We start from the raw sequence: 25,979 nt of genomic DNA on the forward strand, positions 1-25,979 counted from the left end.
GCACATACATCAGATATGCACTCACCGGCCACTTTATTAGGTACATTTGTCCAACTGCTTGTCAACGTAAATATCTAATCAGCCAATCACATGGCAGCAACTCAATGCATTCAGGCATGTAGACATGGTCAAGACGATCTGCTGCAGTTCAAACCGAGCATCAGAATGGGGAAGAAAGGTGATTTAAGTGCTTTTGTACGTGGCATGGTTGTTGGTGCCAGATAAGGCCGGTCTGAGTATTTCAGAAACTGCTGATCTACTGGGATTTTCACACACAGCCATCTCTAGGGTTTACAGAGAATAGTCTGAAAAACAGAAAATATCCATTGAGCGGCAGTTCAGTGGGCACAAATGCCTTGTTGATGCCAGAGATCAGAGTAGAATGGCCAGACTGGTTTGAGCTGATTGAAAGGCAAAAGTAAATCAAATAAACACTTGTTACAACCAATGATGCAGAAGAGTGTCTCCAAATGCACAATACGTCGAACCTTGAGGCAGATGGGCTACAGCAAGATGCCACACCTACCACAACGTATGCCACTTCTGTCAGCTAAGAACAGGAAATAGAGGCTACAATTTTCACAGGGTCACCAAAATTGGACAATAGAAGATTAGAAAAATTGTTGCCTGGTCTGAGTCTTGATTTCTGCTGCGACATTTGGATGGAAGGGTCAGATTTTGGCGACAACAATGTTAAGGCATGGATCCATCCTGCCTTGTATCAACGGTTCAGGCTGGTGGGGGTGGTGTGGGGGATATTTTCTTGGCACACTTTGGGCCCATTAGTACCAACTGAGCATCGTGTTAACACCACAGCCTACCTGAGTATTGTTGCTGACCATGTCTATCCCTTTATGACCACAGTGTACCCATCTTCTGATGGCTACTCCCAGCAGATAAGCAGATTCAGAGTTAGAAAAAACCTACATGAAGTGTTTTTAATTAACATATGATATGAATATTACAAACATAAGCATTAGCTGAGCAGCATTCATTGTTATACTGTGTCCTAACAACAGACGACGCAACACAACAGAAACATTTAAATACCAGAGTCAATCAGAAGCACAGAATAGTGCACTGCACTGAAAAGAAAAGGTAAGGTTTAGAATCTAATCAATGCATATTAAAATTACTTAACATTATTAAAAGTAAATGCCGAGATGTTTGTAAGTTTGCACCGAGTTACAGTTCTAACATTAATTTTTGATTTCTAACAAGTTGTATGTTTATTTTATTTTCAAGATTTGGGGTGAACTATAAGCTGCTGCTTTCATTATGGCTATAAATGGCATGCAAAATGGTATGCAAACTCACACTCGTAACATTTAATACTGAATAAAGCACATAATAAGTACTTGAGATGATCATTTTTATAGTAGTTAATGCTGTTGTCCAGGCGCAAGAAATTAAAACAATTTAAAAATTAGACATTTCATGTGATGGTTATTGCAAAATCTGCTTTAAACAGGAAAAAGATTACATTTATCGAGTGTAGCTAAGGCACTCAACAGTGTTGTCAATCTGGCAACCTGCGTAGAGTTGTCGGAGGAGGGCAGAGTGAAAAAGTGTTTTGATTTTGCATTACAATACCTTGTTCAATCACTGGGTGTCAATCTTACATACTGCATCACATCATCCATTTTTTGGCATTTAATGTATATATTTTTAAAACGGATATGTGACTACTAGGTGACTACTAGGAGCAACATGGAGCATGCATGTTGTGAAATGAGTTTTCATAGCTGTTTTCCCCATGTCCCTCTCTGCTTTTGCATTCATTAACCTTTCCACTGACAGATTCCAGTCGTATACGTGCATCTCTCTGCGTACCATGTGATTAATCAGATGCCTATGGGGCGCTCTGAGACTGCAGCGATATTACTTTTTAGAACGGCCTCAATCGCTCTCAACTCCTCATGACCCTCATGATATTTACCCTGCACTACACATATGCTGTACTCCTAAACATTCCTTTAATATTTCCCAGAATCTTTCTCAAGGGCACGTGTGCGAGTTACAGCTCCCTCCCTCCTGTCCGTCCAGCAGCCTAACGTTGAAAATTGTTCGCTTTTTCTGACTGTTAATCTGGGTTTGTGTCTTTTGTTTGGAGAATTTTACCTGACAGCGTGAGACTCTGGGATTCGATAAGCTCTTTGATATTTTAGTCTTGTATTGTTTCAAATGTTTTGAGAACTGAACCTGAGGTCCTGGATTAATATTTGATGGTGTTTGGGGTTGTTGTAAGGATGAGTCTTATGGAGGTCTGCCAGAGAGTGTGTTTTGCTCGTGTTTGTCCCAGGAGTGCTGTGTTTCCTGGTAGAGTGAGTTTGTTCGGGTTTTGAGCTATAGTTTCTCTGGTTTCCCCCCCGCTTTTTCTGTTTGTCAGTGGCTGGAGTTCATGATTGTGTTATCCCACCAGTGAGGAATGAGTGGGCAAAAAGAGTATTCCCATTATTAACTATATTCAGTCTTAGTTCTCACAATGTCCTCCACAGTGGTAATGTGTGCTATACATTTATTAAAATTATATATTGTCAGTTTTGGTTTTAACATGTTTTTGCTGAATACAAGTATTAAATTCTGTTTTTTGAACACTTATTATTTGAACAGAATTGCAACACCTCTGTAACTACAAGAACAAAATACTTAAAATGGGAATGTTTCAGAAATGAATTTGGCCTTTTGAAAGGTTTCTTATACAGATGTTTGAATTAACAGAATGATCCTATAAATACTATAAACAATTTGGTGTGCATGCTAGATCCGTAGTCACCATGTCGCTTTGTAACGAAAGATCATATATTTGTGCACATACGGCCATTTAGTGCAGGGGTTCTTAACCTTTTTCACTTTAGGGCCCATTTCTTTCTCCGATCAATTTTTGAAGGCCTAACTGTCTGACATTTTCGCTAAAATGTTTGTATAAAATGCTAATTTAAACTTTTAATATTAACATTATTCTTCAACATCATTTTATATATATATATATATATATATATATATATATATATATATATATATATATATATATATATATATGTATATATATATATATATATATATGTATGTATATGTATATATATACACACACACACGCACAGTTGAAGTCAGAATTATTAGCCACCCTTTAATTAATTAATTTATTTATTTTTTCAAATATTTCCCAAATGATGTTTAACAGAGCGAGAAACTGCTCACATCATGTCTGATAATATTTTTTATTTTGGGGAAAGTCTTATTTGTTTTATTTTGGCTAGAATAAAAGCAGTTTAAAATTTTTTTTAACTATTTTAAGGTAAAAACCGATAGTACCTTTAAGCTATATATTTTTTTTCTGATAGTCTACAGAACAAACCAGAACAGCATTGCATGCAAAAAAAAAGTGTCATTTGAAATAATGTCAAATAATGTATGTAATTTATGTTTTTTTAAATGGTGTATGGTAAATGCCCCCTGTATGGTAATTGTGTAAAATTCTCTATTTACGTACTTATTTACAGGCAGGTAATGTATCTGATTGTCTCCCTTTTTTTTTTTTTTAATTTTGTTTTAAGCATATATCTGTATATCCAACTTCTCCTCGTTGCTTAGCAATGCATTGTAGAGCTTTGATTGAGCCCAATTAAACCTGACTCTTCCCAAGCCAGTGCACCTTGTGTCGGAGCCTGACCCGGTCCGACAAATTAACTGTAATTTTGAGCCTGAGGCCGATTTAAACTTGACTACATTTTTAATAGGTAGGATTTTTTAACCGGCTTTCTCAACTACAATTCTGAGTTGTGATTTTCCGTTTTTTTCACCATTCCATCTCGCTATCATCCCATTTAAGCATTTCGTTACCTTGGAACTATAAGGTTCTATTTGCGTTCTGAATGATTTTGAGATATTGAGCTTCAAAATTTTTTCATTCCATAGCAACAATATGTGTGTAACATTTTTTTTTTTAAATAAAAAGTCTTAAAATGTAAGCAACTTGTGAAAAACATCCCATAATGTAAATAAGTTGTCATTTAATAAGAATATGTCAATAACTCAATTTTGACAAAAATGTCAGATAGAACCTTATAATTCTAAGGTGACGTTTTTCCTGTATCTTCATATGAAAAGTGAAAGTAGCATCAAAGAGCCAATCTTAAATATGATGCAGTCTAATTGCAAGAGCTGTTCAAAAGAATTATCCATTCGCTTTATTTTGGCTCAAAACCACGTTGAAAAATTTTTTAAAAACGGCCGCATTCACTATGCCACCTCTGAATCAGTCAATTCATGTTACACCTGTTTCACACTGCATGCGCAGGAAGTTGCTGCGGGCCAAGGTGCAGATGAAAAGTAAAAATAAAAAGTGTATTTATAAATATAGATAGACAGGTAACTATATAGAATAGAGAGATATTGACCTGTGCAGCAGCTGCTGATCAGCTGTGCGCTGTCTGCGCAGCCAGTGTGAAAGGCAAACACCTGCACACTGCTTCTGCTCTCCATACGAGCTGCACACAGGTGACTGATGGACACGCTCTGTGCAAAGACACTGTTCTCAGATCAGCTTCTGTACACGCGATTTGAAGATAGGTGAAAGTGGACGCTTTGTGATTTGCGTGTGTTTTTTTGCATATGAAAACACATAATAATATATAAACATGTCCGTCCTGGCATCTTATATTTTAAACACAAATCTTTTTGCCGTAAGCACAAACAGTAGGACAGTAATCGAATGCTTTCATTATAGACAATTTTGTGATTAGTAAACAAAAACAATGGTCCAAACGTGTTACCTGTTTTACATTTTTAACTTCTAGAGCTTTCAGGAATCCAAAAAGAGCCACATATAAGTTCAAACATCATTAAATTGCCTTTTGTTACAGTTATGAAATAGTTTACTAACAAGGAAGTGTTCATCGGCCAATGACATGACCACATTGAAATGATCTTTAGATTTGTGATTTCAACGCAATTAGGCTAATTAAGAAATTAAAAAAAAAAAAAACAAGAAAAAAAAAACAGAAATGCTTGATCACAGCCCACCCCGGTCCAAAGATAGTGGCAGGAAATATCGGGTTTACACTATCTGGATTTACATGAGAATGGTGAAATAATGGTGTTTTAGGCTCATGGTATGGTCATTTCCATATACTGAACTCTTATTATTCAGCTATGACTAGTTCCCCCTATTATATGGCACCTTAGAGCAGATCATTTGGTATTTTAAAATGTCAAAATATTGTTTCTGAGTCCCTTACAACAGGTTTAAATACAAATGGTCAATTCAGAGTGTACAAATGTTGTTGGCAGTCAGGGATTATGCAAATATTATACTTGGATTATCTTGACGCAGATAAGTAGCTGACAAAAGATTAAGCAGAACCACAGAAAAAATGTATAATTATTGCATATAGTATTATACTATATGTGCATTTTGCTCAAAGTCCATAAGCTTTCAACCAGAATGCCTGCTGTTTATCTGATGCTAAAGCACAGAAAACTTGCTAATGTTAACTTGTTCTAGTATGTCTGCTGATTCTACATGATAACTCCAAGACTTTTTTACCTGGCACTCCAGATTTACTCTCTTCATTATGTATGACTCCATTATCCTTTTTAGGGCTGTTCTGCAGTCTAATAAGTGATGTCTTACCACAGTTTTGGCCTGTACTCCTGGCTGCCGGAAAGCAGCTGTTCTGGAATCTGCTTCCATGTTTCCTGTTCTTTCTTTATTCGTCTTCACCAGGAATTAAGTGCCTCTCTCTTTCCACTCCATTCACACAAGTGCAACACGTGAATATGAGAGTGTCAAGAGAAACAATTTAGTCGTTTCTCGTTTTCTGCTTCATAGACGGCATTTGAATATCGCTGTTTGCCAGCTCCACATTTGTCCTCGTCTCTAAGGCAACCCTGCGGCAGGAAGTGGAGGGCATTCATAATGTAGAGTCCAGCTGGAGGCAGGAACTTACGGGGCTTTAGCGGCTCTTCGCCTCTCTATCGGTCAAGCTGGCAGCTGGGATTCAGAAGCAGCTGAAAAAATGCCTCAAAATTGTGATCTTCAGATAAATGCTCTAAGCGCCGTCTATCGCTGTGCCGTGTGAAGCTTTGTCAAGGTTGGTTTAGCACAGAAGCGCCTCAGGGGGCTTTTGAGAAGCAGTGACCAGCGGAAGGGCAGAGGAGAACACGGAGAGTTGAAGAGCTGTGATAACCAGACCAAGTCAAGGATCTGACCTGAGCCTCCATTAGTGTTCATGTTAGAAGGATTTCAGTCTGATGAGATCCGCTTATCACACTAATACAGCAGCGTGAAGACATGGACATTCAACATGGCTTTCAATTGAAGAAGAGAAAATCAAAAGCTTTTATTTCTGGATTAGTTAGTTCAAGATGTCTTTTGCTTGAATTTGTGTAACAATAGGCTTAATCACAGCTTCAATTGTTTCATGCACTCCATAAAAAACATTTTAAACCAAAATATGTTAAATATGGACAAACTGTATTGTTGAGATTCAGTGGTGTAAAGTAACAAATTACAAATATTTAAATTACTGTAATTGGGTAGTTTTTCTCAGGAATTGTAATTTACCAAGTAATTTTAAAAATGTGTATTTTTTTCTTTCCCTTGAGTAAATTTAATTGCAGTATCGGTACTTTTACTCCACTATTTTCCTTTAACATGCAGTCACTACTTTATTATTTCCTGTCTATTGGGATTAGAAAAATCACTCCTGTGATTCCTGTCCAATTAAATTGCACATACTGTAGAAAGTAAATCGCATCATAATAAACTACCTTAAGACATGGGCGATTTATAACTGCATCAAAACGTTGGAAGCATTAAAAGTATCGAAGAAGATGTCCAAAATCTTTACACGCACCCAGAGACTGTTTAGATGCATCATGTCACTGATTAGAAAATGACTGTATATATATATATTTTTTTTTACTGTATGATAACCGAAATGACCTCAAACACCCAGCACGCACAGGATGTCAACATGTCAACGTGGGGATTTTGCACTTTGTTTGTAAATTAAAATCGGGTTGACGTCAATGTCAGGCCGACGTCAGTGTCCAACGTCCAACCTAAAATAAATATTAATCCCAAATATTAACGTCTAATGATGTTACAGCTTGATGTTATCACTATGACATCTATCAGATGTTGGATTTTGGTTGCCATAGCTGATGAATAAATGTCAGTATTTGACGACAATATGATGTTGGTTTAAGATGTTGGCATTTGGTCACTTTCTAACTCAACCAAATATCAACATCATTTGACAATGTTATTGGACATCAAAATAACATTGTTCTTAGACGCTGGCTAGAAATAGAATTTTGGTCACATGACATCACAACCTAAATCTAACTTAATATTAACGTCTCATGATGTTGTGTGTCTGCTGGGCAATAAATAAATGCACTACAGAATGTAAAAATTTACACACACATCCACAAATTACATACTCACTATTTTTGAGTACTTTTGAAAGGGCTACTTTTTACTTGTACTCTGAGTAATATTTCCAACAGATACTTTTACTCTTGCATTATAATTTTAGGCAAATAATGGTACTTTTATTTAAGTATGGTTTTTCAGTGCTCTTTCCACCACTGTTGACATTGAGTTGAGTGGAAAAATTTAATATTTGAGTTTGTTAATATTTTCCCAAATATTGGTTCATACAACTAACTTGAGGTTTTATATTTTATTTTTATATTTTAATTGTTTCTTTGTTAAGTTTTGCAAGTATTGTATTTCAATTTATATAAAATTGAAACACATGCATAGTACATACTAAACATATATACACTCTAATAAAAATGCTAATTTGAGTAAAATATGGACAAACCCTACTGCATTCTTCTTCATTTAAAAATATAACCGAATAGTTGGGTTTCTCATATTTTAACCATATTATTACAGTGTATCATAGGATATACATCATCTTTGTAAAAATGGTTAAATGACTACTGAAATACTAGGAGTGTACGGATCACAACCCACGGCTTGGAACACATAGATTTAAAAAAATGTACTGGCAGATTGAGCCTAAATTTGTAACGATCGCAGAGATTTCGCCTCTAGCGCTATTCAGATCACATGTATGATAGCATTTAGGGTTTCCTGTAAAATATAATGATGACGGAAGAAGTTGTGGTAGGTTATTCGGGATGTGGTGGGTTTCATTAAAGGTGTTTTCTGTCACTACTTGTTTAGTCTGCATCAATGCATTCAGTGTAAGCTGCTTGATTTATTAGTAAAAGATTGGGATCTTAACACCCACGCAACATAGATTAAAAATTATGGTGATTTTCAAATGTTTATTAATCCTTTGAATCACTGCATTCGAATCTTTGTTTAAAAAACACAAAATCAAGAAAAAGATTTAGTCTTTAGTCTTTTGAGTATAAAATTACAGGTTCTAAGTTATGTTTGTTTAAACCAACAGTGTCTTGCAGTGCTGTTTTTGAAATAAATGGAAAACAAATGACATTTGTCTCTTCCCCTTTTTGGCTGATCTAAAAAAGGGTTTGATCCGTGACTAAAAAACCATTATGTGATCGGAACCGTGAGAATTGTGATCTCTAACACCACTATAAAATATAATGATCCTGAATCAGATTTATTTTGAACATTGCATTTAAGGTTGTATTAATATTTTTCTTACCTTTTTTAAATAAATGTTAATTGCTTAAAGCGTTTTCTTTTCTCTATCCACATAATTGCTATGATAAATTTTCATATTTAGATTTTTTTTCCATACCCACATTGCATATTGGGCTTCAAAAATTTGTCACTGACAAAACTGAATTGCTCAAAAGCCTTTTGTTTAGTTTTTTCTCTGTATAAGACATCTGTTTAATTGTAGTATTCTGAATAATAACATTTGCATTGTTTATTTATGCAAACCCCATTCAGTTCAGCATTTTGCAGCACTGTTGTCATTCTCATGCCTTTGTACATACAGTACAGCTGACGAGGCGTGTATGTATTTCCTGAATTATTTAAGACATCTGACTCGCAGTGGGCTCCAATTTTGATCATTTAACAGTCAATTACCCCGGATCCTACCACTCTGTACGCGTAAAAAAAGCACATCGGTGGCATTATGCTCCACTTCAATCACACGGTCTTTCCCTGTCTTTTACAGCCGGCAGCTGTCTTCCTGTCTCAAAAGCGTGTGGTTTCCGGGAAGCCCTGACACTGGCCTTAAATGCCTGCTTTAATCAGCTAATTACTAGTAAAACGAGGTAATTAGCAGTTTGAGATGCCAGTCACAGAGGCCTCTCTCCCCTCCATCTGCCATGGCTGCTATAAGAACCTCGGACACAGGGGAGGAGTCTGACTGGATGACTGACAGGTCAATAGTGCTGGGTGTTTCCTGTTGGTATTGAAGTGCACTTTGTGTTTCATTGTTCCCCTTAGATTTACTGTGACATAACTCCAGGACTTTTGGCTAGCTGTGCATACGGGTAGTGTATTAGACCTGTCTCAGTATGGCAGCACAGTAGGGTGGCCTTGTTCTGCAGTCAAGCAGAGTGTCTGTAAGCTAAGCTGCATTCATTAGCTTTTGTTTGGTTGAGCTCCCGAATGAAATGGGAAACCTCTGGACTTTAGGCCACTGGACTAATCTAACATGCTTATTAAAATGGCTGAAATTTGAAAGACGGGTAAAATCGCAATAGCGTTAATTCAATTACAGTTCTTTGTGTTTTTCTCTGAAGGTGGAGGGTTGCATCTGGTGTTGTCTTTCAGGGAGAGAACAAAGCCTGGGTGGATTTTTTCCCCCATTAACAAATAACATTGTCACTGAGAGGCATGCGTGTCTGATTGCCTGTAGAGAACAGAAGCGGCGATGACTGTAGTAAATGAGTGTGTCAGCTGTATTTACGGGACAGCGGTGTAACCTCAGTCCTCCTCTTTGGTTCTGGTGTCTCAGGAGAGCCCCGCACCAGATGGGACTCGCTGCAGTCATGAATCTTCCAACCGCAAAAACTTTCTTCAGATTCATTATGGGCACAATTGGTGTTATGGACTACTGCAGCACACACACATTAATAAAGGTGCTTAAACAGAACATTTTCTAACTTCTGATATTTTGTGAAATGTCATCAGTGCTGTTAAAACAAACCCAGATGTACAGAATTTTTCTTGCACTGTATCTTTCCCATTTATTTATTATAGTATATCCAACTCAATATAAAGACTTGGAAAATAGTGTCGTTTAAATTTAGCAACAATAAAGAGCTGGTCATTTTAAAATCTCCTATTATGTAATGGCATCTAAGGTCAAACAATATTGTAAATGTCTCAGAAAATGCATTTAATATCAGTGAAACATGAAGTGACACTGAGAACAGAGGTGCATATCCAAATGCAGAGTCTTTATTGAATAGAGAATGGTCAGGCAAGCAACGGTCAACACAGAAGCAAACAGAAGGATAAGGGCAATCCAGTGATCAAAAAGACAGGCAGCATACAGCGCAAACAAACAAAACAAAGCGAGGGTCAAAAACACTGCAAGGCAAGAAAAGCACGTCGTAATGCTCTCTCACAGTTCAACAAGACTCAGTAAAGTCTGTGTGTATGTGTGCTGTGTATATAGTCCTGAAATCAGTGCATATGCAGCTTCAGCTGTGTGTTTGCAATCAGTCAGGATCAGGAACCGGTGTGAGTGTGTGTGATGCATGACTGGAATTGTAGTCTATAAAAAGGTGGATTTGTAGTACTATGTGATCTGTGTTTACCAGCAATCTGCAAAGGTTAGATTGCTGGTGACCGTGACAATTAGTATCATTTTGCAGTCATTTTGATTTGGTTTGTTTGAATCAATAAGGGGCAACATGGTGGCTTAGTAGTTAGCAGTGTTGCCTCACATCAAGAAGGCCACTGGTTGAAGTGTAGTTGGCATTTCTGTATGCATTTTCTCCCTGTGTTTGCATGGGTTTCTTGTGGGTGCTCCGGTTTTCTCACAGTCCAAAGAAATGCGCTATAGGTGAATTGAATTAACTAATTTGGCCGTAGTGTATGAGTATGTGTGTAAATGCAAGAGTGCATGGGTGTTTCCCCTTACTGAGTTGTGGCAGGAATGGCATCCGCTGTGTAAAACATATACTGAAATAGTTAACAGTTCATTCCACTGTGGCAGAAATAAGGGACTAAGCTTAATGAATGAATGAATGAATGAATGAATGAATGAATGAATGAATGAATAAGGAGTCTGTAAACCCCTCCATTCTGTTAGCCAACTCTGCTCTGATTGGTCAGCAGGGCAGGTCTGTTTTGATTGATCTTTTTTGTATAGTCTGTGACAGAAATGAAACAGACTTTTGAGAGTGTTTGTATGCCATGCAGGCGAGGATTATGCAAAATTCATATTTATTATGCTGGGGTTTTTTTTCTTTTTTTTTTTTGATAATCAATGTTGCAGAATGCAGACTATTTACATTAAAGGTCAGCTAAGTTGCAAACAAGATATTTTTTGAAAACCCACACAACCTGCTCTTTAACAGCATTAGAGATTATTGCAGTAGTCCTCATGTGGACCCTGGTTGTTTCCAACCAGACTGCAAAACCTATTGACAATGATAACAATGTACAATTAACATAATTTACAGTTTAAAGAAATCAGCATGCACACACATCTGAAGGTGCTGAAAACAGTTTTGCACTTCTGACATTTTGCAAACTATCTTTAATGATGTCAGGTGCACCAGATGTACTGATTTATGCACTGCCAACGCATGTTTCTAATTGGCCAGAATGTCCGCCATGACTTTTTTATTAGCAATTAAGCATTTGATAATTACACTATATTCTACACTTTAAAGTAAAAACTGCATCAAAATGTATCTTTATACAATACAAGAAATTCTCAGTGTCTTTTGTGTCATATTTTCATATTTTTATCTACTGCCAATGTGCATTCTATACTGTTCTCTGTTTATTTATTTATTAATTATTTTTTTATTTCTACAGCTTAAGACTGTCAGTGAGGCTGTGGTTTCCTAGTTGATTTTTACGCTTGATCACATCCATCTGCATTAGGATGGACAGGTTTGCTATCTGACTATGTGCATTTTTCACCCCAAATTTGCATACATTAGTCTTTACAAAATGGGTAAGCTGGATTGTTTGTCAGAAGTGTTGTAGAGCAGCGGTTCCCAACCGGGGGTCCCGGCCCACAAGGAGGCCTCAGTGAGCTCTGTGGGGGGTCGCATCATATTTAAAAATATACTTAGCAGTGGACAATTAGGAGAATGATCATGTTGACTGAGTTTATTTTATCCCCTAGCTCAGTGGTCCTCAACCGCTAGTCGATGGATCAATTGGTTCCGGGCCGAACAAGAAATCATTAATTATTTCCGTTCTATTTATTATCAGAGTCTGAACAATCTTTTATTTTGAAAAGTTTTTTATTTTGAAAAATTATCGTATTCTCTTACTTACATCTCGGTCATATGAGCATCCAAATTTAACCCATAAGCAGCAAAATAAGTAAGAAACAGGCATCTTTGGAAAGTTTCTATGCTAAGGGGGAAAGGCCCAGTAAATGACCCACGAACTGCAAAGGTATGGATTCGCAACCCATTTGTCAACAAATCAGGTGAATCTACTGTACCATGGCTCTGCAAGAAGATCAACTGCTGAAGATCGCAAATGATGGCGGCCTTTTAGGGGCCGTTCGCATATCGCATATTTCTATATTTTGCACAAGTTTGTTGTTTCCAACGAAGGTGTGGCTTGCGCACACAAGCGGCGTGACTCTTTTGCACCAATGAATCTGGCGAGCGCACCGAGTCCCGTGACAAGAATTTACTGAGCTTTAGCTAGTATGGAATATCCACATTTCGGTAAGACTAATTATCTCAGATAAACATTGCAAAGCAGTGCTTTGTTATTTTCTCCATGATTAAAACTTGTTTCAGAGCTGCAGCAATGTTTTGTCAGCTTGTCATCATCTGAGAAATCGGTTGATTGCTTTTATATTTTACATTAGGCTATTATTTGTACATAAACATTTCTAGATATAGTGATAAACATACAGTTTGTTTGAAAACAACATTTTTTGTCATCCTTATTTTAAATTCACATGAGCGATTAATATCATTAAATTTATGTAAATTATTATCATACAATATTTTCTGGGGAAAAAGGAGGTCTCAGGCATAAAAAGTTGGGAACCACTGTTGTAGAGGACACTTTTCATAGCTCTCAGAACTGTAAAAATTAATTATTTACCTCATTTGCATCTTTCATGTTTGGTGGTAACCCAGATCAGGCCAATCAGAAAGGAGAAAGCTGCATGCACACTGACAGCAGGACTTCATGAGGTGAAATTTCTGGTTTTAGTGTACACTCTACCACACTGTACCGGAAGTTTCAAAAATTATTCACGCTGGCCAGAGATTTAAGGAAGTTTTAGTTTTAGTCATCTAACATTCCATTCCAGTCCATTTTTGTCTGGAGAAACAGTGTAGGAATAAAAGTGGAGTTTTGAAAATACCCATGTTTATGTGGACAAGGCCTTAGAGGAAAAGAGCAATAGTGAGGTATTACATGGTTTTTGATACATTCATTCTTTTATGGCTGGGCGCCTCACCAAAATGCATCCCTCCACGGCTACATTACAGCTTCTCATTCAAAACATTCAGTCATTGATGTTGTTGTTTTTAATAGGCAAGTGAATTATAACAGCGCAAACTTTTCTGTAACCATAGTAGTGCTGTGCGTTATTTGTTTAACCTATTGGAGACATTCAGAAATATTCCTAGCAAATCTTATAAATGTTGGAGACATACTCATTACATAAACACGCTAAATCGCACATCAGCAGCTTTGAGAGCACTTCTGCTATTTGAGAGCGCACAAGAAGATCTGGGCTTGAGCAGGGTATATTTGAGGGGGTGTGCAAGACGTTTTGTACACAAGCAGAGGAAATTGGCGCGCAAGCAAAAAGATTTGCGTGCTTGTATTGCATAAATGCGATCTCGACTTGTAATACTGCGCTCTCAAAATTTCTCCGTCTGTCATTGAAATAATGCCATAGGTAGTTGGTAGATTTGTGTAAAAGACCTGCTGCCACAGCTGGAAAAAATTCCTAGCGGAAGCACTATATTATGGAAAGCATTTAAGACAGTAATTTAAGGAAAATGGATAGCCATTACAAGCACTCTAAAAAGAGAAAGAATGGCTCACTATGAGTAACTTACTTACAGAATTAAAGAAATTAGAAAGTAAACATAATGCTAATATAGTGGTAATGGCACCAATTGGGCAATTACGAAAATAAATCAACTGCTTATTATGGTTAGAAGTAAAGAAAATGGTCCTCAAATCAAAATCTGAAAGCTAACCAACTAAAATGTTACACGCTGTTCCTTCCTTGCACCTGGAGAAACATGGTGCTGTATATGTGCATGTTCTTCTCCACTTTCTGCGTCTTACTGAAAAGGAATGTTTGGATATCTAGGACAGCTTCGAAGCCTCAGTCACAGCTCGACTGTGACAAAGTTTGACACACGCGTCACAGCCTCATTCTGGCTCCTTCTTTTTTTTTCTTTTCCCTCAGTTTTTTCTCTCACGCTCCACCTCAAGCCGTCACTCATTTCACTATGTCGCAAACAAACTGGCACGAAGCCCTCTCATCCGCATATGATTACCTGGTAAACGTTTCTGATGTGACATGAGAACTTATTTGTGCCTTCTGTGTTCTGTGTGTGTGTGTGTGTTTCCACACCTGCCTCTCCAAATTCATTTAATTGTGAATGCATCAGTGTTGTAAACGACTCATAGCAATAAAAGTAAGCATGAGCGTACACACATTTACAGGTGTCTTTCAGGTTGACTTGCTTGGATTTATATCGTCAACTGTCGTTATTGTCAGATGTCATCACATGACAGCAGCAAGCAAACACTCATAACTGTTAACAAAAACAGCAGACTCCTTTTGGATGATTACCCAAACACCCACACACTGCGTTACAGCTCATCCCAAGCCTTCTGGGAATACACTCTCATTTATGCTCATTTCCTCTGCCTCCTGGAATCCCTCTTCAAATTATGACTTTTATAAATGAGAACAACAGATGATGGCTTGCGTGCGTTATTAAAAACCCCACTTATCTGCTTCTCTTCTTATTTATTTGTAGCTGGTTACTGAAAAAACACTACAGCAGTGTGGGTCTGTAACAGCTCTCTGGGGTAATAATTTGTTAGTGAATAGCGCAGTAATGAATCTTTATTTGCTAGTGAGCTTGATTCATCTTTTTGTTCTCCTAAACAGGAGCAGATTGCAGTTTTTTTTTCACCGTTTGTCCTGACTCACCTGTCCGCTTGTGTGGAATGATGTGATCTTCATGCAGCAGGTGGCTCTTCCACACTGCGCTTTGACACTTGTCACGAATGGAGTAGCACGCTGACAGCAGGGTGTTTGTAAAGTCGTCCACTTGCATGAAGGTTTTCTGTCTCCATGCAGCTACCCAAGTCACATGCCCCAGAGAGAGAAAAAAAAAGAGGAAAGGGAAAAGAAGAAAGAGATTCAGGACAAGGTTTATATGTTCTCAAACCTGTTTAATACATTTACAGGCTTTTAAAATTCGAATCCTGAATCTAAATAGGAAGAGTTCACATTTTGAGGCCAAAAGAATGCTTTGTTTTTTTCTGTTTTTTGGCAAGATTCTTTGCTGGTACTATTATGTGAACATTTTGTTACAGTATAAACCATTTATGTACCTTTTGAACAGATACCTCCCCAGTGACAGCTTCTGAATGTTTATTTTGGCCTTTCACCTTCAAACCACTAGATTTTACATATTTGTCAGTAGAAGTTTTCTATTTCCAATTTAAAATATATCAAATAATTGGTATGATCATTTAGTCTTTTATGTATTAAGTGCAGGTCAATGCAAGTCTATTGTTTATTTTTTTATAATTGGTAAAATGCCCCCAAGACGGAAAGAGAAAGATGTGGGAATGAAAAATACTGGCGTCTCTGTCTTTGTTTGATCTGCATTTCTGCGAGAGCTGTTGTCAATGTTGCCTGAATTGATGGGATTGTGAATGCTGAAAAAAAGACAGATTTTAATACATCATGTAATTCCTACTAGCAAGCACCTAATTTGTAATAGTTTTATTTTTCAGCATGGTAATGATCCCTAATGCTAATGTAATAAAATTATATTTGGAGAGAAAAACAGCTGATAAAACAAAGGCAGTCATGAAATGGCCTTCACAGGGTCCAGACCTGAATATTATAAACAGTATGTATAGAAAATAGTACAGAACAGGGGTCTCAAACTGCTGGTTCACAGGCTGTAAATCCGCCCTCCTCCTCCCTCCGACCCGCAACTAATGTCAAAAATATAATGAGTTTCAGCCCGCCAAAACATATATTTTTGAACCACTATCATTGTTGTGCAGTCGCGTCTAGCCACTTGTGGTTTTGACCCGCCACCTAGTTGACATTAAAAGTACTGCATTCAGTTTTACTTTCATTTTCTCTCAGTGTATGGTCAACAGTAACACACATGCGTTTTAATTCTGTGGCAGATTTAAACGTTAAAATATATGTCTGTAAGTGTAAGCTCTAGTTTTGTAATTATTTAAGGGTCATTTGATTATTATCAGTTGTATATCATTTGTATTTTGTTGTACAAAATCTTTTTCATGTTATGCTGGTGGTGTAAAAAATATGATAATTTTGCTAATAATCTATTCTAATGATCTCATTTCTTTTAGATCTTTTAGATTGATAGATTTGTGCAGAGGTCTTGGGCTTCTAAACCTGTTAAATTTCTGTTTAATGGAGAGAAGATTTTTCCAACACATTTCTAAACAATAGTTTTAATAACTCATTTCTAATAACTGATTTTTTTTTTATCTTTTCCATTATGACAGTAAGTAATATTTTACTAAACACTTTTCAAGACACTTCTATACAGCTTAAAGTGACATTTAAAGGCTTAACTAGATTAATTAGGTTAACTAGGCAGGTTAAGGTAATTAGGCTAGCTATTGCGTAATCAAAAAAATATGAGGCTCATAATTTTGACTTTTAAAATGGTTTAAAAAATAATAAAAACGGCTTTTATTCTAACCGAAATAAAACAAATAAGACTTTCTGCAGAAGAAAAAAAATATTATCAGACATACTGTGAAAATTTCTTTGCTCTGTTAAACATAATTTGGGAAATGTTTAAAAAAGAACAAAAAACTACTCAAAGGGGGGCTAATAATTCTGACTTCAACTATTCTTTTAACTATTATCTATCATATATGATAGTAGATGCTTGTACTGTATTTAAAATCTTGTTATACTGTTGTATTCACTTATAGGTCTTAAAGATGATGTGATACAGAAGTCTAAAATATCTTCTCAAATTCTAAAAGTTATTACTTGACGAGAATGTTTCTAATGCTTTATTAAAAGCATATTATAAAATATTACAAAACAAAAACAATTATTTAACTTCTAATAGTATTTTAAAATGGCAATAGTATTTATAGCCTTAATAGTATTTTCACAAACAAGCTAAGTTTACCAAACCCAGGCTACTGCAATTAAAACAACTTTATTCATTTCAGCATCAGTGTAAGTGTTCTGCACTAAAATTCGATAATGAATAAACAATATGCTATGTGCATTCTGCAGATTTCTTTCATTACATCAAGCATATCATGACTCTTGTTTCTCACTCTCACTTATATCTCCTGTACACACACACACGCACACACAGAAATTGATGGCACACCTATGGCACACAGCTATTTTCTGAAGTTGCTGCCTTAAGAGGCAAAAAAATTAATTAGAACACTTACAGAGAGAACTGAAAGCCTAAAGGGCTTCAGATCCTCCTCGAGTTTCCTCTCTGGAGTCGAGCCTCTGCTCTCTCCTTTACATCCAGCAAAGACTCTGCAATTAGCATCTGCTCCACTCTGATTACATGCAAGGTGAATAAAGCTTTATTTCCCTGCAGCGCAGCAGACCGCTTTTATCGGAAGGCCTTGATAGCAGGACAGTCCACATATGTCACCGTGACCGCAAGGTGTCCAGTGTGCCGGAGGGAGTGGGCGGTATTTTTTTTTTTTTTGGCCCAGCATGATGTTGATTATGATCTTGCTAATCTGGGCTGGGTCAGATTGATTAAGCGGAGGGAGGTGGAGGAGGGCAGCCTGGCGGTTCTGATTACAGCGCCGGTGTTAAAGCGTTATAATCACAGAGAGTCAAAGGCAAACAGCCGAGAAGACGATCAGCATTCACAACCTGATTTCTTATAGGATTAGAAGCTTGCACTGCAAGACGCCCATAGGCCAGATAATAAAGCACTGTGTTTTAAACACCACGCGCATGTAACCTCTAGATCGTCCTTCTGATAAGTTACTTACTGGAGTTTTTTTAGTTCAGTTTTCATGTCCTTTTTTTATCTATTTTTTTGCCACTGACACAATTTCAAGACTTTTGACACTTAATATTACATCACCAGCATCTATTCAAAATGTTCATTTGGCAGAAAAAATAAGAGGACAGATGATAATAATGTAAGTTAAAGGTTCAAGACACCCTAGAGCACTTTTTTGAAATTTCAAATCTGCCAAGCTGTAAAACCCATGACTGGGTAAGACTGTCCACGCACGGATTGTATGTGTTTGTTTCCATTATCCACGATGTTTGTTGCATGTTTCTTCCCCGCAATGCTGTCGGGGCCGATACAGCAAAGCTGTTGGTTTGCAGCAAGCATTTTTGTCGGGAGAGCTGTACGAGAATTAGAGAATGGCGGACTTTGTCTTTTATTAGTTGATTTCGTTACCATTCAGACACATGGCCTATCCGTGCTGCTGTATTCAGCTATGTTTAAAATCTTCCTGATTACTAGCAGGGCTAAAGGTTGAAATAGATAGGGCAAGAGACCTGCTGCACTGCTATCCACTGTGTCTGCATTCAGATCCGGGGATTCAGGAGGAATGTCCTTCTCATTTACGGTGTTTATGTAAACATGATTATCTTTATAATGATGTAACAAATTGTGGTTATGTGTATATGAAATTACCAATAACATATGTAGCATATGTAACTTTGTAAACTAAAAAATCATGTGTCTCTAAGGTTTGTGTCTCATTTTGTGAGCCAACTGACAACACTTTTTCCCCCTGCTCTGCCGGCCACGCCCACTCCTCCTTCTGCTCGCAGCACACCACACCTACCTTGGAGCTTTTTTTTTTTTTAATTCTTAGGTATACTTGAACTGAAAGGGGGGAGTTTTATGGCCCTCCTTGAAGAAGCTGATCGCATCTTCAAACTCAGTTTTCTTGAACAGCTCCCTATATAACACAATAGTCCAAGCGTGAGAAGATTAAGGGCTTGTGATGATCAGTTACAGAGAAGAGAAAGTAAACAAAAACACATCTGATATGGAAAATTTGGCTACAACCGATAACTCTTTATATTTGGAAAACACATTTATAATTTCTTAAAGATTGTTTTCTGAGCTTGATTTATAAAAACAAAGTGCAGAAAAATACAGTGCATGCGTCTGTCGTAGGTCAAATGCTGGCAATAAACCATCATTTATCAGCTGTACTACATTGTTCTGATTGTTTTTTTTTTAATTATAATTATTATTCATTTTATTTTTTAATTATTCATTCATTCAGCTTAGTCTCTTATTTATCAGAGGTTACCACAGTGGAGTGAACCTAAAATAAATGAATAAAAACTAAAAATGTTTTATTTTTGGGGGCAGTATAATGAAGACAGGGGAATATAGACAGGAAAGTATTGGCAAGCCTCAAACTGGGACTTTAACTCAGTGCTACTGTATTTGTCAACACATTAACCACTAGCCTATTGGTGCCACATATACAGTACATATAACATGCTGGCCATATAAATTAAAACTGGCTAACCCTACAAAGAAAATGTCAATGGCCACAATAAGGTATTGAACTGGGCAAGAGTTGGAAGTGTTGATGGACTCTGATGTCTGATTATTCATATTTTGTTCTGTATTTTTTTATTTAAATTATTTGTGTTATTTCATTTTTGTTTAGAACAAAATCCTAAAATCTTTAAAATGATAAAGATGTTTTATTTTTTTTATGGAATATAGAGATTCTTTATTTTCTTTTGCTATGTTCAGTGTTGGCATTCATAAAAGATAATCTGTTTGTGATCATGTACGATTTGTGAAAATAATCATAAATACCCATAAATGAACAAAAAATAATACTGATGGGGAAATGGTTATATGAGAAAGAAAATGATATGACACTTTTATTACACTTTTATAGCTAATAAAAAAGATCGAATGACTCGCTTTACATCTGAATTCATTAATTGTGATTGGCTATGTCACATTCAGCACAATAGAAACATGCACTGGAGTCCATTGACATCCCTGTTCATCGACTACTAACACTGTTTACAGTTAAATCATCATTCATACAAGCTCTTTGATCAATATAACCAAAACAGGTTTAATGAAAATCAGATATACGGAAACCTCTGTTTTTATCTTGAGGCCTGCACACAGACACACGTGCTGGGGAAGAGAGGAAGGACAGGTGGAAGGAAGTGGAGTCCTGAACAGTGTTTATTGATCTCATAGGCAGTGATGAAGGCATGGAGCAGATTGGTGTATCGATCATAGCAGGGACCACTGAGCTAAATCTGCTCATGGGGTCAGGAGGTCAGATAGAGGGTCAGAGCAGTTCACTGCAGGTGCCATTTACACTAGTGCATTTTTATTTAAAAAGGTGTTTTAGAATGAAAGCTCTCCTCATCCAGACTGGTGTTTTCAGAAATATGCTCATCACAATACAGCCATTATGTGATAGTTCATGCACGAACATGCACATATTTTTGGCAGCATCCATACTTGTTGTCTTCTAGTTGTGTAATGTTCAAATGAAAAGGGCTTGATTCATCATGGATCAGTATGAGATGAAAGACTAGTCAGAGAGTGACTGCAGATTTCCGTTCCTTCAAAAACTGGCTTATACACTCTGAAATGGAACACTGGCATTTCTAAACTATAAAAAAAGGCTCTTTAGCATTTTAGGTCAAGGTAGTGTGTATTGGTGTAACCGTAAAACAAACTTGGGCATTTTAAAATGAAACACTGAAGTAAATGAGACATGACTCATTACATCATTTCAGCAATGTGAGAATAAGTGAGGGAGCAGGAAAGTCGGTGAAGGAGTAAGTGGACTAAATACATTGTCATGTTATTTGTCATGTTTTTGAACTATTAGATTTTATTAAAGTGTTATGTTTATTTATTAATTAATTTATTTATGAGCATATTTAAACATGTTTGACACCACATCTATAGCATTATGTTATTTTACCTTTGCTTTTATGTTTACTTTACTTGCAGGTAAACTTTGTGTGAGTTAAGTTGTGAAACATTTTCATATATAAAATTTGACTGTTTATTTCTCCCACTTTTTTGATTTGTCAACATACTGTATGAAACATGTATATTATTCCGACACTCAAAAGTTGTTAATTCATTGAAAACTTGCGCAAACAATTTTGATCTATAGTATCATAAACACTCACTGGCCACTTTATTAGGTACCATCTCTAGAGTAACAAAGAATGATCCGAAAAAGAGAAAATATCCAAGGGGCAGTTCTGTGGGTGAAAATGCCTTGTTGATGCCAGAGGTCAGTGGAGAATGGCCAGACTGGTTCGAGCTGATAGAAAGGCAACAGTAACTCAAATAACCACTCGTTATAGGCGAGGTATGCAGAAGAGCATCTCTAAACGCACACCACATAAAACCTTAAGGCTACAGAAGACCACACCGGATGCTACTCCTGTCAGCTAAGAACAGGAAACTGAGGCTACAATTCACACAGCCTTAACAAAATTAGACAAAAGAAGAATAGTAAAACGTTGCCTTGTCTGATGTGTGTAAATTTCTGCTGTGACATTCGGATAATAGAGTCAGAATTTGGTGTCAACAACATGAAAGTATGAATCCATCCTGCCTTGTGTCAATGGTTCAGGCTGGTGGTGGTGGTGGTGGTGTGAGGGATACTTTCTTGGCACACTTTGGGCCCATTAGTATGAATTGAACATTGTGTCAACACCACAGCCTACCTGAGTATTGTTTCTGACCATGTCCATCTCTTTATGATCAGTGTACACATCTTCTGATGGCTACTTCCAGTGGGATAATGCTCCACGTCATAAAGCGTGAATCATCTCAGACTGGTTTTTTGAAGATGACAATTAGTTCACTGTACTCAAATGGCCTCTAAAGTCACCAGATCTCAATCCAATAGAGCACCTTTGGAATGTGGGGAAATGGGAGATTCGCATCATGGATGTGCAGCCGACAAATCTGCTCATGTCAATATGGGCCAAAATCTCTGAGGAATATTTTTACAGTACCTTGTTGAATCTATGCCATGAAGAAGTAAGGCGGTTCTGAAGGCAAGAGTGGGTCCAACTAGGGACTGGTAAGGTGTACCTATTAAAGTGGCCAGTAAATGTACATAGTAAGTTTAGGCGTATTTCTATTATATATATATATAATTTAAATACACATAAAATCTTACTCAACCTCTGGCTCAAAAGAAGATACTTTGAAGAATGTTTGATACCTGTAACCAATAGCTCCCATAGTAGGAAAAGCAAATACTTTAGATATTAGTAGCTACTGGTTTTCATCATTTTTCAAAATATCTTCTTTTGTGTTCAACAGAAGCAAAAACTGAAACTGTCACTTTTAGAGAGACTGTTCTGAATTTATATTGCATTTAAATGACTTCTAGCGCTGCAGTGTCATCCAGTAGAGCATGTCTCTGAAATTCCAGCTGCATTATTGTTGATTACTGTATGCAATATTAATGCTCCAACACCCTGCTCTTTATAACCCGGCTGACTTCTGTTGCTTATCATCATCATCAGATGGGCAGGGATGAGCAGGTTTCTCACCAGGCTTCAGTGACAGTGAGCCGTACATCACTTCAATGCGTGAATCTGCTCAACACAAACATCTAGAAAGCTCAGTCTGAAAACAGAAAAGTTCTCATTACTCTATGGCTCTGACTCAAGCTAGATGTGCCCTCATTGTACTGTTTATTCTGTCATAGGTCGAACAAGTCTTAAAGGATCTAGTTATTTTCAATCCATTTTAGTTTGTAATTGAGGGGTTAGTTCACCTAACAATGAAAATTTCTCATCATTTATTCACTCTCTACTCAAAATTTAATTGAGTTTCTTTCTTCTGTTGAACACAAAAGAAGATATTTTGAAGAATGTCAAAGTCTTTAATTTTCCCACTATGGAAGTAAATGGTGACCAGATTCTTCAAATATGGTCTTTTATGTTCAACCAAAGGTCATTAAGGTGTAGAATCACTTGAGGGTGAGTATATAGTGAGTAAATAAAATTTTTGGGTGAACTATATGCTTTTAAAGCTCAGTACAACAAACATGCTGGTGCACAAGCCCATGGTCCTTAGAAAGTAAAACTCATACCAAATAGCTTCATATAATTAACACTAGTCTCCACAGGGTCATTCCAGACTTGGCAAATGCTGGCACAAGGCTGTTTTTGCCCATTTTGCAGTACGGTGTCATTTGTGGATTTGTACATGTGTGTATATGTATGTGACTGTGTAAAGGCCCTTTATAATAGGTGCCCCGTTTCTCTCTCAAACAGAATCTCATGGGAGGAATCCTGGCACACTTGTAATGTCATTTGTATTATTTAGCACTGGACTTCTCAACTGGTTTTACATCACTCATTTGCTTCTCAACTGCCATACATCATGAAGTAAATCCATGGGCCCTATCATACACCTGGCGCAATAAGGCATGTATGGCACAATTTGTTGCTATTTTTAGACCAGTGCAATCCTAATTTTCATGTTTTGCACCACTGTGTTTAAACAGCAAATCCATTTTAGCCTTTTTGTGGACTCAGGTGTTCCAGTCTAATAAGGAGGTGTGTTAAGGCGCATTGTTGGCCCGTTGCTATTTTGAGGAACTGAAATAGACTGCGTTGTTGACTAACTGAAGGCTGGTCTAAAGTCCAGCACAGAGTGTTTAATTATGTGCCTATGCAGGTCCAAAACACTTACACTTTGCTAAAAACACACAGCATGTACAGCAATACACAAATATCTTTACATATGAAAAAAAAAGAATCAAAATGTTATAAAAAGTATTATTTTTTACATAAATATAAAACCCACTGCCTCCATGCCTTCTTCATCTTCGGGGTGCTTTTTCAGTTTATTCATGACAATTTGCATTGGTATAATGTCATTATTATTAGCATCATTATTTATTATATGCATATTAATATTTAATAAATAATTTAATAAAGATTTGGATTTAATTTAGATTTGTCTGCCTGTTGGGTTTTAAAGATGTATCAATCACCACATGGGCCATAAGAACAGGACGTGTGTTTGGACATAACTCAGAATTTTGACCACACTTCATTATTATTGTTCATTTATTCATTTACTGGAAATTAGAACAGAATTTAGAAATAGTTTTAAAACAAATCTTTGTGCGTAACAAACTAAATAAAATATGTAGGCTAATGGATGTCTTCAGTGGAGTGCGTATAACACTGTTTCTCTACTCCACGAAAGTAAAGGAGTAAAGTAAAAGTAAAGAGAAAGTAAGGCTAATGGATGTCTTCAGTGGAGTGCGTATAACACTGTTTCTCTACTCCACGAAAGTAAAGGAGTAAAGTAAAGGTAAAGAGAAAGTAAAGAGGCCGAATGTAGGAGGCTCATTCCGTATCCTTGTGCTGCAGATGGTCAGTTTAACTTTTTTCACTAGCGAAGCATTCAGTTTGTCTACTCTTTCTGCCATGTAAATAGCAAATGTGCCATGGCGCAACGCAACTGACTCTCAAAGGGAATGGGAGATGAGACTCTGATTGGTTTATTGCACATTATGCTTAAAACACAACCATAACTCATTAAGAGAATAAGCGCAACTCTGCTAGAACATGCACTTCAGCGTAAAACGTATTTTTCTGTCCTTAAAATAGCAAAAGTGGATTCGGACATGCCCTTAATGCTTTTGTACCATGTGCATGTGACTTTGCACCTAGATCGATAAATGAGAGCCCCATGTCTGTTATCTGCCTACTTCTACCAGTTTTTAATAAATTACGCATTCATTAGTATCAAATTTAAAGAATTTACATATTCTACTTTTATTATTCTACTATTTTATTAACCAATAAATTAATTCAGCTAAAGATGTAATTCATTAGGCTAATATACAGAAATACTTTAGTAATATAGAAAGGTTATATAAGTTTATATAATATAAGGACATATAAATAGTTTAAGTCACAATCATTAGCCTTACTGAGAACTTCATTTTCTTTTTCAAATATTTCCTAAATTATGTTTAGCAGAGCAAGGATTTGTTTTTGTTTTTTACAATATTTTCTATCATATTATTTCTTCTGGAGAAAGCCTTATTTGCTATGTACCATTTTAAGGTCAATATTATTAGCCCACTTAAGCAATATTTGTTTTCAATTGTCCACACAACAAATCACTGTTATACAATGACATGCATAATTACCATAACTTGCCTAATTAACCTAGTTAAACCTTTAAATGTTACTTGAAACTTTCTTTCTATTAAACAAAAATCAACAAACGGGGGGGGGGGGGGGGGGGGGGGAACAGGGGGGCTAATAATTCTGACTTTAACTGTGTATTTATGTATGCATGTATATATATATGTATATGTGTGTGTGTGTGTGTGTGTGTGTGTGTGTGTGTGTGTGTGTGTGTGTATATATATATATATATATATATACATATATATATACATTTTTATATTCTTTTTGGAGATGAATTAATGTCTGTGTGTGCACGTGTGTTTTCATTATTTAATAAACCCTTGTCTAAATGTAGACACAATCCCATCAAAAAGTCTTACCTGCAAAAAATACTGTAATGACATGAAATATTTTCTACAGAACTATTGTCTT

General features: G+C 36.6%; 1 protein-coding gene and 1 long non-coding RNA gene across 4 annotated transcripts in view; one reads left to right on the forward strand and one right to left on the reverse strand.

Moving 5' to 3' along the window:
* fam189a1 (family with sequence similarity 189 member A1) overlaps positions 1–25,979 on the forward strand; it is a 205,886-nt gene that overhangs the window by 96,774 nt on the left and 83,133 nt on the right. The gene's annotated exons all lie outside the window — the stretch shown is intronic.
* On the reverse strand, positions 19,730–24,141 carry LOC141375387 (uncharacterized). Its single transcript, XR_012383343.1, has 4 exons — positions 23,305–24,141; positions 22,585–23,199; positions 22,194–22,391; positions 19,730–21,854 (listed from the first exon to the last, which is right to left on the reverse strand). It is a non-coding gene; the product is annotated as an uncharacterized lncRNA (long non-coding RNA).

Source organism: Danio rerio, chromosome 7, assembly GCF_049306965.1.
Source record: "Danio rerio strain Tuebingen ecotype United States chromosome 7, GRCz12tu, whole genome shotgun sequence".
Lineage (NCBI taxonomy): Eukaryota > Metazoa > Chordata > Actinopteri > Cypriniformes > Danionidae > Danio > Danio rerio.